Here is a 10,590-nt window from a genome sequence, read left to right as displayed (position 1 = left end):
TGATCTAAACTATCTGCTATTTTACCTCTGCCAACAATTTTCAAGCACCGCTTATTTAACTGTTATTAATAGAGGTAAATGGACGACTCACTTGAGGCAAGTTTTCAAAGAATTTACGATCTTCACTGAATCCTTTGCGACGCTTAATTCTGCCAATAACATACTAATATCGCATTTAGTTGGAGAACAAATTTCACGCGAATGAAAAAAGAATTGTTTTAATCTAAGATTATTTTTATCGTTTCAGTTTGCGCGGAAAGTTTAAAAGGACCAGTCTTAGTGAAACTTATTTTGATATTTTTGAGTTACCGCTTCTAAAGAATTTATATGAACCTTTTGGTTCATGTCTCACATTCTTTCATAGGAATATTTTGGAATGTAGTACAGATCATCTCCGGGTTGGCGCATCCTGGGTCACGCTAAATTACTTTCAGCCTCCAAGGCCTCTCACCTCCTGTGCTCGACCTTAGATTTCGAATTAGATTATGAGTAGGATTAAATTCCTAGCTCTTGAAACGACGAAAACTTCCTCAATAAGTAGTAGTGAAAGGATCGTTAATCCAGTAGTAGAAAACTCCGTACTAGGCTCAGTACGTAGATTGGAGGAAAGCCGGTGGAAATCACACGGCAAGCGACATGGGTGGAGCTTTCATATGCGGGGGAATCGCTAGAACTAGCAAAGCAACCGTTGCAAGAAACTTGAGAGGCTCAATAGCGGAAGAAGCCCAAAAACCGCCATTAACTGAAAGCTTATAAAGTGCCATAACTAAGCACTAAATTAAGATTTATCGAAACTTCTCATTTGGCACAGGGGATCGCAGTAGCAAAGGGCGCCTGTGGGCAAAAAAATTTTATAGGGGGGCGTGGCCCCGCCCCAAATAAATATAAATATAAAATAATTTAAAAATATAATTAACAAATTGCTTAAACTACAATAACCAAATTCGTAAAGCGCCAATATTATAAGAACTCCTACCGACAGTTTGAAAATAGATGAAATCTGATGATAACCCGGCTCACTCCCCTTATAACGGTACTATTCAAAACTACTGAAAGCGCAATAAATCAATAATTTAGTACGCCAGAGACATTAAATTTTACATTCGAGATGAGCAGGATTTATGGGAGTCGCTTTGAAAATTGAACGATGGGGTGGGTACCGCCCACTTTTTGGTGAAACTACATATCGCGGAAGCCGACCAATCGATTTCGACTAAATTTAGTATGTAGAATTCTTATCATATTTCCAAATCACAGTGAAATCGGACTACAACCACGCCTACTTCCCTTATAACACAATTTTAAATTCCAATTGATTCCTTCACTTTCCAGTACACAAGTTAGGCAGCACTTAATATAACATGACAAGGCTTTATACGAATAATAATAATAATTCCTTTAAAGTATGCTACTTTATAGCCAAAACATCCAAATACAATCAAAACTGTTCAAGTCCCTACATACCGAATATGTGGACCCCAGTATCTAGAGTTGACTTTTGATCCTTTCTTTTTCTTCATGTGCGTTTGCAAAATCAAAACAAAACGCCATATCATTAAGAGTCACTGCATTAAAATAACAAAAGAAAAATGACAAAAATTCATTACATTTTATTCATTTATTTAAACTGAACCGTCGCTTCTCAACCGCTGATTATAAAAATATAAAGTAAATAAAAATATATATATGTACGTACGCCTTCAATTTGTAGGCCGATAATCTTTGCTGCTGCTGACAGCCAACGATGCGTGACTGCCACGCTCCGACAACAACAAAAACAACATCAGGAGTGAGCCACGTGCGACACTTCATTAAAACGAATTTAATGTTACGTATACGCACCGCTGACCCATTAGAAGCCAGCAGCAGCCAGTAACTGGCGACTTTTCGCCCATCCAAACTTTCATACCTTCGGTCGTACAGACATACAGGCGTGTAATGTGATGATGCTAATATGCCATAAGCCAATTGTAATTCATCCCAAATCAGAGCATAATCTCGCAATTTACATAAAATAGAGCTAAACAAGAAATAAACATCAACAGAAAAGGGTCCTTCATGCTGGCAAAGCAGACAAAAACACCAATGCTCACACAAATAAACACACGTGAAGCTGTAAATTACTTTGAGAGTCAAGCAAACTCAGACATATAAGACACATCTGCGCTAACACATAATTATACATATATACTTTTACTAACACACATATACACAAATGGTTGTATATGACTCAGTATACCGACTGGCGTTTATGACTTAACGGGTCTGTGTTCATAAATTTGCTGCACTGGCCGGGCGCTTTGAGAGTCATCTGCCCTTTCAGCGGTTAATAAGTGGGTCCTTGCCAGCTACAGCAGGAGCACACACATATACATAGACTTTTATAATCGCATGAATACTATTATGTACTGCTCTTTACACACATACATTTGCATTGTCATATTTGTCTGGTCCTTTGCGCTCGTGTTTGTGTAATTGTGTGTGAGCGCGCTCGGTGCGTGCCAGCAGTGTCCTTTTCATTACTTCCTGCCACTCTTGCCATCCAATATGTCCAAGTTCCCGTCCTACTTCGTCTTTGCCGTATCCGCACCCACATCCTCGTTTCAATTGCCATTGTCCAGAGTCGTCGCGCTGCTCACTGTCTGCCTTGCTCAATTGCTCGCTTCCGCTCACTTCCTTTATCATCCTCAAATTTCATTTCTCACACCCGCAGCCACGCTGACTCGCCCCAATTGGCCGCCTTGTGGCCTTGTGCTTGTGCTATTATGTTGCAAATTTGAGTTGAATCCGTGTTCATTTATGAATTTGTGCTTGACGGTTCGTTATTAAGGTGAAAGTGATTTGGCAAGTCGTGCGCTTTTTGCATGCCAAGCTCGCACCATCGCCAACGTCGCCAATGCCATGCCACACGAGCGTCCTTTTGACGCTTCACTTTACACGCTTGTCGACTTGTGGCATTTTTATTTGCCTTCTTGGCTTAATTTTTCTGCTTCTTCTCCTTCTTCGTGCTTTTTTTTGTCTCTACGACTCATGCTCGTGTTGGTGTCTTCCGTTGTCCGTGATGAATACGTTAAGTGCTGCAAATGAGTTTGGTAATGAGTTACATTATTGTGGCAGCTTGTTGTGGTAGGTTCGTGTTTGCCAAGTATTTGCTTGGCGCAAGCGTTGCGGCAGCGTAGGTGGAGGGAGGCGTGCAAAAAAGCGAGACACTTGAGTGATTAGTTCAGACAGTTAACGGGAAAGTTGCCAAGCTGCAGTGAATGTTAAATGGATATATGTCAAGGAGGGCAGGTACTCTGATGTGAAGGATTTCTCTTCGCATTCTAGCAGATAAATAATGTAGTAAATGAGCTCTGCGGATATATGCACATAAGGTTGATTCAATTATCTGCAAGTGATTTAGTTACATGATTAGCTTGCTCTGTTGATATTTACTAAGGCCGATTTACGTTGGTTTTATAGAAAATAAATAGTTATAATGAGTCAGCGAAAACTTTGAGTGGTGGATTTGTATAAAAATTTGGGATAATCTGCAGAGATTTTGAGAATTATTTACAATTTCTTTATAAATAAATTAATAAACACTTCAAAGTTTTTAAAACAGTTTTTCTTAAAAAAATCTGGAAATACTATATTTGTTTGCCAGTTTTTTACCAATGCAAAAATTGAAAGCTTATAGGTAGCATACATATTTATATCGGTAAATTATCTCCGACTGACTTCATACATATTTTTTCTCAGATAAATTATTTTCAATTTAATATAATTTGGAAAATAGCCACTTCGTAAAAAGTCTGTATCACGATTGCAATTAGACTATTGCAGAAGCTTTAGAAGATGATGAAAATGAGAAAAAAAGTTGAGTTGAAACCCATCGGAAACTAAAGATAAAATGATAAGTATTAAAGGACAAATAATTTAAAGGTGACCTGCGGTCGTGAAAAGGAAGTGGAGGGGCGTGGTTGAATTTTTAAGGGTTAATAATGCTTTATCTAGATTTCTAGCAAATTGCGAATCTTATACAATAGAAGTTGCATGACCATTCTGTAGGTAATAAAAATATCCAGTACCTTGGTTTAGTTTTCACAAAACCTCAAAATTTATATGAAAAATTCAAATAACCAAGTACACCGCATTTTTTGTGCTTAAAATATTTTTATCTTCTCCTTATTATGGCCACATACCGAAAAAACCCTAAATCTCAAGTCAAAATTTCAGAGTTTTTTACAATGTGAGTAAATTGTATAATAGCTGGAGTCTCTTCTTTCTAATGATATTGGGAATATTACATTACTATGGTAAAGTTGCTCAGAAAATATAAAAAAAAAACTTTTTCGGGCGCGAATATTATTTTTGCTCAATGTTTGTGGATTTATCTTTTGATTCCGACTGGTTTCGTCCTACTATGATTTTTTTTGTTTTCAAACATGATTTATTCTGGTTTGATTGTTAAAAGGTTATATAAGAACTGAAGGACTTACTCTAATGGTTAAAAATATTTTACACCGAATAAATTAAAATAAAATTAAAAAAAATTTCATTGACGAACTCTCAAGACGCTGTTGGCTTGGAATACTTTGGTCAATTTCAATTTTTTGATTTTCCGTCAGTTTTATGGCAGCTATATGCCATAGGGCTTCGATATCAACAGTTCCGACAAATAAGCAGCTTCCTGTGGGGAAAAAGACTTGTGCAAAATTTCAAAGCTCAAAAAATGATGGACTAGTTCAAGTATACATATGCATAGAGACTGACCGACAGTTGGACAGATGGACAGACGCAGAAGAGCAAGCTAACTCAGCACGTCTCGCTGATCATCTCTATATATACTATAAAGAGTGATCCATTTCGAGGGTCTCTACTTATTTAAAGAAAATACACAGAAACTTCAAATTTAATGTTGAATGTTTATTAACATTCGACAGAACATTCTTGGCAATTGACATTTATTTTTTGAAGATTATAGAGATGGTCAATCTGCTGAGTCCAATTATCGATGCCTCGTGCGAGCATTTCGACAGGTAGTTGGCGAACGACACTCTTGTTGTTTTGCTCCAAGGCCTAAATCGAATCGAGATTGTCCGCATAGATTTAAGACTCTACATATCCCCATAGGAAATAGCCTAACGGTGTGCTGACACACGATATTGATGGCCAATCGACCAACCCAAACCGTAAAACTATCTGCTGACCAAAATATTCTCTCAATAAATCCATGTGTGGGAAGTAGCGCCGTCTTGTTGAAACTCAATATCGCCGAGTCAGACATCAAATAATCGAGTATCATGGCGCAATAACGCTCGCCTTTGACGGAAATATGGACCGACGATTCCATCGGCCCACAAACCACACCAAACCATAAGTTGAGCGAAGCGCGAGTTAATTTATTTACTCGTTAGGAATAAAATAAATAAATAATTTTAAGTCAGCCAATGAGATTGGTTCTGACTGATCCTTTATTTGTATAATATTTCACCGTATACACATGTACTTCAATATTGAATATATTACTCTTGAACTGTACAAGTGTTACAAGTGGTAACTTGTTACTCGGCAGTCGATAATGATAAAATTACCTCGGGGCTATTGTTCCAGTTGCTTATATAGGCTTTATTTATCGCTGCTCATACTATTGAGATGCTGGTTGTTTACTAGTAAATGACTATTTGGGTTGTTATTGTTTGTTGCACTGATAGTGCGCTTCTATTGTTCTAAGATAAAGTTGTTTTGATGATTTTTCTTTAATGTTTACTGAAACATAAGGTTGTGGTTAAAGGTTAAAGTATTAACTCGCGCGAAACACATTCTTTACAGAACGTGCATTTTCGTAATAAAGTTAAACGACTTGGAAATGTTGTTCAGTTGTAAATCTTTCAATGATGAACTGTCAAACAATACTAAAGTAAAATAACATGACAAAACACCTCTACTTGGATCACCCGTATATATGTTTCATAGTGTCTCCTACGTTTCCTTCTGGGTGTTACAAACTTCGTTCAAAATTTATATATGTACCTAGTTCAAGGTCTAAAAATAATCTCATTACGTTGCACATAATATCTTTTCTCGTATTTGAAATTAAGGGTAATAAATTATTAAAATCGCAACACGACAACCCTAGAGCTACTGCCCAAAACTGTGCACAAAGTAAGTAGATCGATCAATAAAAGCATCTAACATGCCATCAAAGAGCTATTAAAATAACGTCAATTAGGTATTTAAAGTAATTCGTGTCGCCCATTATTACAAATGTTGTAGTGAAACTCAGTAAAATAAAATAAAAAAATGCAACAAAAGCTGTCATCAAAGTCACCACAAGATAGCATTTTTCACTTTTTTACATTTTCCAATCGCGCTCAACTCTTGCCCCACATTTACCTAACGCTCCTTTGACCTATGCACGTGACCCTAACACCTTTTGCCACCGCTAACTTGCCACTTACCTACTTAAGTACATATCTATGCACATTAGCGCCAAAATAGGTGTCATAACGCGACTTGGCGGCCCCAATTTCTACGGCGCAAGCGAGCGCCATGAATTATCGCCGGAGCGTGATTGGCATATTTCAATGACGTTTGGTGCATACTAAGAGTTGAAGTGTAACAGCTAGTGGAGGCGCTGATATTGCTTCCCTTGCTTTATTGGAAATTTATGCCTGACATAAGTTAAATTCCCATAAATTATGACGAAGAATTTTGAAAGAAATAAGATGATTTTGACTTTGGTAAGTTTAAGCTAATTTAAGCTTAGTTTGAGTAGTGTCTTCAATTTGTTAAAGATTTTGGCGAGCGTTTAAGGGTTAATTTTTAACTTTTGTTGCGCTAGTCTAAAAGCAGCTCTACTGACTTGTGAGAGTATTAAGGGAATAATAAAATGCGATAAAACTGTGATTCGGCATTTTCTTTAAGGTCAAAGTTCTTTAAGAACTTTTACGAGAACTTTTTTAGAGCGGATTGAAAAATTTAAATTATTATTATAATTCTTTTTCCTTCGAACATTAGCTTCCAAATGTATTTAGGAAGTTCGTGTGACATATTCAAACAAAGATGAAATTGAATGTGAGCATAAATCCAAATAGTACCCTTGTGGTTCAGTATCACATTAAATATGCGCCTTTCTAAAAATCAAACTCACGATTAAGAAAAAATAGTCATTGATGACTTTCAAATCTATTGAATATACGGTAACGTAAGTTTTACCGTTCATACTATTGATTCAATGAGTGTCGAATTCTCTATCCGTCAGATGTGTAAAAAATTAGTGTCTTCTCCCTTGTGCGAAAATACAAAAAGAACAACAACAATAAAAATCACATCATCAGTATCATGCAGCCAGGGGTCCACTCAACACATTTCAACAGAGTAATTTAACTGAGTGCATGTCTATACAGTTCCAAAATTCAACTACCAATACAACTAAAACTTAAAACTGTTTTGTTTCTTTTGAGTGATGTGTTGGTATTTCAAGTTGACATATATTTTGCGGTTTTTGTCGCTCTTATTTAATTTCAATGGCGAATGAAAAATACTTTTCTTAATTACTACTTGATTGCAGAGAAATTGAAAAAAAGCTGGTACCCATTATAACATATATGTATATACATACATATATATGTACGTACTATACAAGAAACCAGCTAAAGCCAAGCCAAAAAAAAATTTGAATAAATGTGAAGCATACGCCTAGGCGCGCTAATGGATATTAAATTAAGATAAACAATAGCAAGGGATTTAAATACTTTTACATATATACATATATGTGTAATTGCATATTAGACTAAGCATTTTAAAAAATTAAGACATTATATACAAGTATATATATACTGTTTCATTAATTTGTATTGAGAGTTATTAAGGCTCACAGGTAGTGTTACAGCTTAAAAAAGGGAATTACTGAAATTAAAAAAAAATTCTTTTCAGTTAAGGTGTTATATTAATATGTACCTATTATATGAAAGTTTTGAATTAAAAATATTTTCTAATAAAAGATATTCTCCGTAAAATGACATACAGTTGAAATTCAGAAATTGGCAAAATACTGGCGTTGTTTAGAAAAATTGAATTTTACCCAAATTTTGGTCGTTTTTGACGTAGTAAAATGCTATTTTTGGTCAAAAGAGTGTCACGCCACTGCATGGAACATATAGAAAAAATGTAAAGTGATGAAATTATTTGCCTCTCTTCGAGTAATCACTCAAGCAAATTTGAAAAATTTAGTTTGGGGAAATCAAGTTTAAAAGTAAACTGATGAAGCTGATTGAACTGAGTGGTTACACTTTAAAAAGCTGTTACTCAAACACTATTTGATATATTGATTTAAAATAATAATAAATTATTGGTATTGTTTTGAAAGATATAACCTTCTAAAATTAAAAAAAAATACTATTTTTTAAAAACCCACACTGGGGTGTCCTTTAAATTTTCAAAAATTTAAAGGAATGGTGCCCTCAAATGACCTCTACAATTACACCAAGTTTCCTTATCCCTACGAGTAGAAGCTTTTCAGTTTGTCCACCATCAACACAGGTCTGTCCACCTCCGGGATCCATTGCTTCAAAATTTTCTTCAAGTAGCTGAATGGTCTAGGACAGCTAAGGAGAAATGTGTTTCCAGCAGCTCCCGAGCGGGCCAGCTTGCCTACATTTTCATACCTATATGACAGGGTATCCAGATGGTATTAACCAAGATGTTTATAGACTTACTGGTTAGTGCAAAGCCACCCTTGTTATGCCTACAATTGCGGCTTGAAAGACTGAATTGTAGTAAGTTTGAAGCTGTCTGCTCTGTATGAATGACTACAGAAGAAGCCTGCTTCTGTTCTTATTTAAGATTTGTAGATTTCGACGTCGGAACTGTCGACCACAGAAATTTTCTTAACTTCTCTACTTACTGGGGAATGAAAATATTGTGTTTAATTCCTCAAGGATGTCCTTTTCCCGGAGGCAGTGTTAATTTACTGACTGATACTGCACTTGGAAATATGTTGGTCGGATGTATATTCAGGAGGTTATCCTGTGTCTTTGTTGACGTAGTTTTTATTTCGCCCGTAATATTCAGCAAGCAAGCGACAGCGAAGTCGCCTCGTACCAGATAATCATAAATAAATTTTACCTTAAATGTATTCTTCTTCTTCTTAATTGGCGTAGAAACCGTTTACGCGATTATAGCCGAGTTAACAACAGCGCGCCAGTCGTTTCTTCTTTTCGCTACGTGGCGCCAATTGCATATTCCAAGCGAAGCCAGGTCCTTCTCCACTTGGTCCTTCCAACGGAGTGGAGGTCTTCCTCTTCCTCTGCTTCCCCCGGCGGGTACTGCGGGTACGGGAGTGTTTTCATCCATCCGGACAACATGACCTAGCCAGCGTAGCCGCTGTCTTTTAATTCGCTGAACTATGTCAATGTCGTCGTATATCTCGTACAGCTCATCGTTCCATCGAATGCGATATTCGCCGTGGACAATGCGCAAAGGACCATAAATCTTTCGCAGATTTCTTCTCTCGAAAACTCGTGACGTCGACTCATCGGTTGCTGTCATCGCCCAAGCCTCTGTACCATATAGCAGGACCGGAATTATGAGCGACTTATAGAGTTTAGCTTTTGTTCGTCGAGAAAGGACTTTACTTTTCAATTGCCTACTCAGTCCGAAGTAGCACCTGTTGGTAAGAGCAATCCTGCGTTTTGACGTTGTTGGTGGTGTTATTATCTACAACTTCAAAGTAACAGTGACGTGAGAGCTTAGAGTCGCGAGTGCGACGACTGTTGGTTTGGTGACGGGAGATATTTTGTTTTGCCCTCGTTCACTGCCAGACCCATTTTCTGTGCTTCCTTGTCCAGTCTGGAGAAAGCAGAACTAACGGCGCAGGTGTTGAGGCCGATGATATCAATATTCATCCATTACCTTAAATGTACTCTTCACAAATTCGTGGATGTAATTTCATGATATTTCCTCTCGCACAGTCTTCATGACACATTTTTTAATGCTTTTGCTTGTATCAATACTTTCACTTAAATACTTGTATATAAATTGCTAATTTTTAGTCATATTAGAATTTCCATTTTATGAAAATTGAAATACTGCGCCGAATTTCCGTTACACGGATCGCTTGCTGCTTCCATAGCACCCAAGCAATTCGCCACATGCATCGGAATTGCAATAAAATTGTCAACAGCTTGGCATGCCAGCACTTGCTCGCATTCACATTGATTTCAAGTAAGAGTTTAATATGCAAGCACGTCATATATGCGAGTGTGTATGAAGAATAGGTATGTGTTCGTGTGAACAATCATGAGTAAGTTTGATTTGAGCTGTGTGCTCATGCGAAGGCAATAAACTTATATGCACATACACATATACCTATATGCCTAGCGATGTGCAAATGCTCAATCTTATTTGCCACAGCGTGTGAACAACTTGAGTGAACTTGATCAAAATCGAAATATTCGCACTCATGACAGAAGGCTGATTGAGTCTTAAACGTTTTGCAGCGCTACGACATTTTATTTCGCACTTGATCAGTTCTTTAGTGCAATATAGTGTGTTATAGTGATATTTTATTGCATCTTTAGAGTGTATTCTCGTTGTGTTTAGGAT

Source organism: Bactrocera neohumeralis, chromosome 2, assembly GCF_024586455.1.
Source record: "Bactrocera neohumeralis isolate Rockhampton chromosome 2, APGP_CSIRO_Bneo_wtdbg2-racon-allhic-juicebox.fasta_v2, whole genome shotgun sequence".
NCBI lineage: Eukaryota > Metazoa > Arthropoda > Insecta > Diptera > Tephritidae > Bactrocera > Bactrocera neohumeralis.
This window is presented reverse-complemented; position numbering follows the sequence as displayed.